The sequence below is a fragment of the Gymnogyps californianus genome, chromosome 1, assembly GCF_018139145.2.
Source record: "Gymnogyps californianus isolate 813 chromosome 1, ASM1813914v2, whole genome shotgun sequence".
Classification (NCBI taxonomy): Eukaryota; Metazoa; Chordata; class Aves; order Accipitriformes; family Cathartidae; genus Gymnogyps; species Gymnogyps californianus.
The window spans coordinates 207,073,421-207,080,529 of record NC_059471.1 but is presented as its reverse complement, the minus strand read 5'-3'; the positions used below and the strand labels follow the sequence as shown (position 1 = coordinate 207,080,529).

Genomic DNA, 7,109 nt, shown 5'->3' with positions numbered 1-7,109 from the left:
ACCCCACAAATAAATCTTTGTGCCTGTAAACGTATTTCATCATCCTTTGTGCAACAGTAGAACTTCTCGTCTCTTTCAGATGAAGACCAAATAGGTGAATTTAACCACTTGTCAAAGATTTAAACATACATAAAACCATTTAACAGGTCTCAGCTCAGATCTGATTGATCAGAGATAGTTGCTTTAACGGTCTCCTGTGTGTGCTACATCAGAAAGGCTGAAATGCAAAGTCAAATGTATTAGTTTAAGGTAGGACCACCGCGACTGGTTTAAATTCATCTGTTTGACTTGTTCTGTCTCAGTTAAATGTGAGAATTTTCAATTCAGTTTTCAACTATTAGCGAATAAACAGATATTAGATATTACTGAATAACAGCTATCACCTGCTGTCTGGGAGGCTTTGATGTGGTGTGATCTGCCCTCTGCCACCACAGCCAGGGCCACTGACCACTCTCATTTTCGTGAAGCCATGAAGCACAGATTGCAGGACTGGTACTCTTAGCAGATGACTTTGAGCTAAATACGCTCTTGAAAGTTTTCCACAGGTGTATGAGGCATTGCTATGCTAAACCATCTGTGCAGACTTGCCTTTCTTTATCTTTGTGTAAAACTTGGCCAGACTTCAGGGACCTCCAGCCTCTTCACTCAGGTATTCCAGACAGAGCAGCCCCTTCCGGGTCAAGGCAGCATTAAACAGAAGTACTTAAATGTTTTGATAGTTGATTCTGCAATGCCTAAGGGGTGCTTGGCCCCAGGAAGGAATTCAGGTGAAACACAGGGTAAAATCTGGCTCTTCATCTGGATTCATAAAAGCTGGTGTGCTAAGAAATAGATAGTCTAAACTCCAAAAAGTGATCCATCTTTCTCCTTCCTTAAGGAGAAGATGCATTTAGCACCTGTGGTTTAGTTCCTGCACCGGGCTAGAAAGGGAAATCAAGAGTTTCTGGTCCTTGATTTTCTGACTACTTCTGGTTTTAACCCTGTAAGAATTAAAACCAGCATAAAAAGAGTCCTCTGTCTCTCAACTAGTATCCAAAGTAGAGCCAAGATCCCCTTCATCTTTGTGGATTAGCAATCATCCTCCTCTAGGACTTCAGCTTCATTTGAAGGAATAACCTGACTCATAGCATACTCTCTTCATCTGAATTAGTGTAATCTAAATGGATTCACATAAAAATAGGAGCTTTTGGAACCCACATATTCCACGTTCTGGCTGATACCTCTAGTCATTAACTTATTTTTACTGCTAGAAACATTGTGTACATCTATCAGCTATGGCTCCTTCAGGATTGTACTAAGTGCCAAATGATCTTACACAGGAGACAAGTATGTACATCCATTCAGCAGAGCATGTGATGCTCCTGGGTGCTCAAGGAACTCTGTCTGCTGCCTGGAAGATTAGATGGCGGCTGGAATAGATTTCCTGAATTAACCTCTTAACTGCCCTGACTTGTCATTGAATTAAAGTACATGCTTTGCCAAAAGTTCTTTCTTCTTAGTGCTTTTGCCCATTGCTCATAGGAAAAATAGAAATAATTAGAGGGTCCTGGTTCCCCTTTTGTCCTTGTTTTCTGTCAGTGTGAGTCCGTGAATGTCAACAGCTTTCTTCAATTTATCCTGCTGAAGACATCCAGGCTGAGGTTGTTAAGACTGCAGAATAAAATGCAGCTGCTGCCACATCGGGGGAGGGGGGAGGGATGAGAATGAGAATGAGAAAGAGAATGAGAAAGAGAATGAGAGAGAATGAGAATGAGAATGTCCCTGTACGTTAATTGTAGTGATAACTTCTGATTTCACAAAGCAGACCCAGTGTTTGACCAGCGTGAAGATAAATAGTTACACCTGTAGAGTGAATGCACAGAGAAGGATATGCTTCCACATTTGTGGCAAAAACACAGGAAATATCTGCATTTATATGTCAGTACCCAAAAGTACCTGCACCTCCAGCAGGCTTTTACCTTCCGCTGCTGATTTGAGGTGCCAGTCATGTTTTAGCTCCTATCATGAAAGAAAGCATCAGTGGAGAAATTTACCTTTAGAACCATTCACATATGTGGGCTTTCCATTTGGAAAAATTACAAGGAAAAAGTAAGTGCAAAAATGTGACTTTCCCAGTCCTACATGCAAATGTTCTAGTGGGGCTGAAGTTGCAAACATGTTTAAGGTGCATCCAAAACCTAAGAAGTCACATAGAAGAGCACAGACATGGCTATATGTAAGTCCTCATTTGTCCACAAATCCTTGGTGTTACACAAGTGATGCTGGGCAAGAAATAGAGTCCTGAAAAATATGGGTCTGCCTGGTTACATCAAGCACGTATTTCATAAAACATCAATTCACAGAACTCAAGGGAAACCCTGGCCTTAGGAAAACACTCCAGAATATTAATGGGCCTCAAAATTTCTGTCTTAGTGCTGCATCTGACAATCTGTCATTCAGCAGACACTTAGGATGTGTTTTTTCTCACGCTGCTTTTAAAGTGATGTAATTATTTCTGGTGATGGCAACTGGCAGAGGAAGCAACAATGAATTTTAGCCAGCATTATTTTGGGCTGCCTATGCTGAAACGAAGTAGGAGAACTTGTGAAAAACTGTATGCCCTTTGGGTGGCGCCTACTGCAAAGCATTTGGTTTCTTTTCTCGCACAGTAAAGCTGAGAAAGGTCCCAGCCTGGCGCTGGCTGGGTGGGCTCTCAGTCCCTGGCTCCTTTGGGTACTGCTGGGAGGGGGCGCGACCACAGGGCGTCAGGGATATCTGGTATGCAAAGAGGGGACAGAGAATAGAAAACGAATAGCATCTTTTTATAAATGCAGTTTGCATTTGGTAAGTGTGAGTCATTTCCCTCTCTGGCTTTTGATTTTATATGGCTACTGAAAAAAAAAATTGTAAACATTTTATTAGTTATTATTTTTTTTTTAAATATTGTTGATGTGTGCACCCATGAATAAAACAAGTCCTTGCCTAGTCTCCCAGGTAAAAGAACAGTGAAAACATCAATTTTCTTTCTTTTTCAGGGTGTAGTAGCATGTTTACATTACCTTAACAGACACTGGTAGGCTAGTGGGAAGAACAGGTTTTAAGAAAGGCTTTGAAAGCATAATTAGAGATCAAGAGCTGGCACACCTGCTCTGGGATGTAAGTACGCGGGCTGTTAGATCTTGGGTCAGATCTGATTTTCAACGGTGATTTTCATCCATAAGGACCTGGGGTGGGTGGGGAATGTGAGGCATGAGCGTATCCAGGCTCGCCTCCCACCCAACCTGCTGGGCCAGCAGAGCCAGCAAAGGATGTTGTAATGTGCTGCTGCATGTGCTAACACCATGCTGCCAACACCTCCAGCTCAAGGGAGTTGAAAGCAGGTCTCTCTCTGAGCTTGGTTTCCTGGGATTGTTTTAGAATTGCTTCAGTTTGGACATGCTGGTGCTCAGCTCTGCTCACAAAGTCTCCTACTTTTTGTAATCCAGAGCATAAATGTTGTATGTCACTGGTATTTATAATATATCATGTGACAACATGGTTTAACCCCAGCCGGCAACTAAGCACCACACAGCTGCTCGCTCGCTCCCCCCCCCCCCGCCCCAGTCGGATGGGGGAGAGAATTGGAAAAAAAACCCTCGTGGGTTGAGATACAGACGGTTTAATAGGACAGAAAGGAATGAAAAATAATGATGATAATAATAATATGACAATAGTAATACTAAAAGAATTAGACTATACAAAGCAAGTGATGCACAATGCAATTGCTCACCCCTCACTGACCAATGCCCAGTTACTTCCCGAGCCGCAATCCACCCCTCCCAGCCAGCTCCCCCAGTTTATATACTGGGCATGATGTCATATGGTATGGAATAGCTCTTTGGCCAGTTTGGGTCAGCTGTCCTGGCTGTGTCCCCTCCCAGCTTCCTGTGCCCCTCCAGCCTTCTTGCTGGCTGGGCATGAGGAGCTGAAAAATCCTTGACTTAGTAGAAACACTATGTAGCAACAACTAAAAACATCAGTGTGTTATCAACATTATTTTCCTGCTAAATCCAAAACACTGCACTATACCAGCTACTAGGAAGAAAATTAACTCTGTCCTAGCCGAAACCAGGACAAAGGTGATATGCATTTCTAAGCAGCTGTGATGTGCCAGAGGACAATGACATAACAAGGTTAGCCGTAAGCTCGCTTATTCATCAATTTATAAAATCAATCTCTAGGAAAAGAAAACACACCCAAAATACCAAGAAAAGAAACACAAGGACTTCATTATTCAACACAGAAGACTTTATTTACAATTAGACATAAGGATCTCAGAAAGAAGAGTTTGAGCTTTATTTTATTTGTATTGAGTTCATTAATATTTCTAATAAATGTTTATCCTGCACTGTTTGAACAAATGTAAATACTTAACATTAGCTTGAATAACATGAATTATCAATAACTGTAACTAATGCTTTGGACAAAATAACTACTAATTATAATTCAAGTGCAGTCTATGTGCTGAACATAGTTTAAAACTCCAAACCTGCATTGAGATCAATGAGATTATACATACGAACAAACGCATTTGTATGCTTGCAAAATTGGGCCCTGAGACATTAAAATCATGGCCTGCCTTGCTGGATCACTGCTGCTGGAGCACCACATAGCACTAAACAAACGAGTAGAGCAAACACTACCTTGCTGACCATGGACTTGAAGCCAAAGAAAATGAAGCTGAAATGCTAGTGTATCAAAAACGACAGGAGCATTGCTCTTGTTCCTTTCATGAAAAGATCTCACTGTTAGATTCTGGCACAGAAGACTAGTTTTATTATAAAAACTTGGTGTCAGATCTTGAACCACAGCAGAGCTGTGCTTGTTTCAGAGGAGAAGGTGACTTAATGACTTTAGCTGTCCTCATATTTTTTTGACCAGTCTGTAGGACCCTAGGGATGCCTTTAGTTGTGTCAGACTGTCCCCAGACTAATATGGGAACAGAGCGTCACAGATGACACCAGCAATAATGTAGAGAAGGGAGAAAGGTCTTGTTTTTCACTGACTGGCAAGCACCATGAGTAATCCAATGCACGGGCTCTCTAAGTGAGAGCAGTTTCCCTTGAGTGCCATGCCTCCTTCACATCTCCTGCGCTGTTACTTTGCTTTTCCAGCTCACTGCTGGAAAAAGAGAGTGTAGCCGTGTACCACATAGACCTTGCCTTCAAGAATAATGTCTTGGGATTTCTGTGATTCATCAGCTCTATTGATAGGTACACAACTTTGTCCTCAAGGAACATCTGTTTAAAACAACAGCATTTTAGTCTGTGGGGTTTTTCCCTTTACTTCCAAAGGGTGAAAACGCCTTACTAAAGATACCTGGCCAAAGATACTGTCCTTTGGTAGCAAGACAAACCTTCCTGGTTTGAAGTCCATTGTAGCATTAATTCCAAACACTAGGCTATGAGAGGCTGGCCATGTTTGATTTTACTTTTTCTTTGCAGCTCTTATTTAAGGGGACAAAAGATGCAAGAAGAAATCTTAGAAAGTGCTGAACTCTAGGCTCTCATTCTGAATTCAGTGAGTCCATGGGAAAAGGAGAGACCCCACAACACTCAGTATCTGCCCCATTGACTCTCATTTCTAAGATACAGCGTTCGGATTAAATGAAAAAGTAAAACATTTACGCAGATGACAGTGTTTGCTACCTGTCTACAGGCTGATGCACCTCATGAAACAAATGGTTGCACAAATTTCCTTGTGGCAGATGGTTTATCAGTAAAGAATTGGGACTACCTGTTTCCATTTATGTTCTTCCATAGCAAGGAAGCGGAACCCCCTGCTGTTTGATCAAAATCATTATCTTAGTCTTTCCTGCGTCTAGAGCATTCTGGAATATTTTCTCTTGACCTTAAAGGTGACATATCAGATCATTCTCTAAGGGAGGCCTTGGGTGAAGTGGGGTTAGGGCAGAGCAGAGGCTAGTGTTCAAGCAAGAGCCAGAAAGAAAAGCACATAGGACGCAACAGGAAGAGCAGTGGAACAGGTTGGGAGTTAGGGAGTGGTTCAGATTACTAAACAGCTGTGGAGCCAAATGTTGATGAGCTCCATCAAGATATGAATGCCTGTGGTGTGTCTATGAGCCATCTCCATATAAAATGTATAAAACACATATTTTAGTAAGTCTTTTATTAACTTCATGTATTAGTTAGTAACTTTACATAATAAACTTCATATTCAACACAATTCACATCCCTGAATAGAGGACAGAGAGCAGTTCTATTGCAGCAGCTTCCATTCCTTGAAGGAGCAGAAAGAAACATCGCAATGAGAGCATTTAGAGCACAGCATGAGCTCAAAGGTGTTGTCATTCCCAGCCTGTGCTCAGAGACAGAACATCAGCAAATGGCTTTCGTCTTGCAAATCCCAGAAGAAAAAAAGTAGTAAGTTGCATAAATGGCAGAAGGTGGACTAAAATCCAACTGCGCCTCAACTTCAGTCTGCTTGAATGTAATTTAAAATCTGTAACAAGGTTCAAATAATCAGTTATTTGAAAGTATAGTTTCCACGGTGGCCTCTTTAGTGATGTCAGAAGTGTGGACCTTTGGAAACATCAGCTTATTTGGGTTAGTGAGTTGGTCTTCTCAAAATGGAAAAGCATGTTGAATTCCATAGCATGTGGACTGACTGTGCCTTGAATCATACCTTTCGTCTCTGAATTTTAACATGCTACTTGGCTGAAATTTCAATTAAACATTGACTACCTCTGAAGTCCTTTGTTACCTGTAGTGAAATAAAATCAGAATTCAGCATGTGATGAGGTAAGTCTTCGTCTTAAAAATGTCACTTTACTACAGCATACTTTTCACCATAACATTCATGTCTCTGCACTTCTTTTAAATCACTCAAAAAATGTGTTTGTTTCCCTAGATGTCAGTGCATTAATCCACCACTCGATTATTCTACCCATGACAGGAGTATACTTAGTCCTAGTGGACTAGGTACGTTCAGGAGATGTTTAGACTAACATGACAGTGATGCACAACTGAGAGAAAGAAGTGAGAAACCCTATCCAGCACTCAATAACAAATGTCATTTACAGTGGGTTCTCTGAACCCCAGACAGGGGTATGTTCTGGAAAAGCACAGGAA

At 41.4% G+C, this 7,109-nt stretch overlaps 1 protein-coding gene across 2 annotated transcripts in view; it reads right to left on the bottom strand.

Moving 5' to 3' along the window:
• Nucleotides 1-4,252: 4,252 nt before the first annotated feature.
• The window catches only part of CD36 (CD36 molecule), a 29,353-nt gene continuing 26,496 nt past the window's right edge, over nucleotides 4,253-7,109 (bottom strand). For both annotated transcript variants that reach the window (XM_050915237.1, XM_050915227.1), the window contains exon 14: nucleotides 4,253-6,741. The gene's annotated coding sequence lies outside the window, so the exon portion shown is untranslated. The remainder of the gene's footprint in view (nucleotides 6,742-7,109) is intronic.